We start from the raw sequence: 252 nt of genomic DNA on the forward strand, positions 1-252 counted from the left end.
TGTTCCCTCTCTATCTCTCCCCCTTTTCACCTTTATGTGCCTCTGCCCACCCCTATGCTGCGTGTTGCCTGCCCCACATCATCTACCTCCTTCCCCCCTTCCCTTACCCTTCCCATGCCTGAGCCTACTCCCCTGCTGCCTATCCCAGGTACCTGCCCCTCCCTACTCCCCCATTCCTGTACCTGACTCCAGACTTCCCCCCCACATGCCTGCCCCCTTGTCATCTGCTCCAACCCTGCTCCCCCTGTTGCC

This window comes from Gavialis gangeticus, unplaced genomic scaffold (genome assembly GCF_001723915.1).
Source record: "Gavialis gangeticus isolate Ggan-Ray unplaced genomic scaffold, GavGan_comp1, whole genome shotgun sequence".
Lineage (NCBI taxonomy): Eukaryota > Metazoa > Chordata > Crocodylia > Gavialidae > Gavialis > Gavialis gangeticus.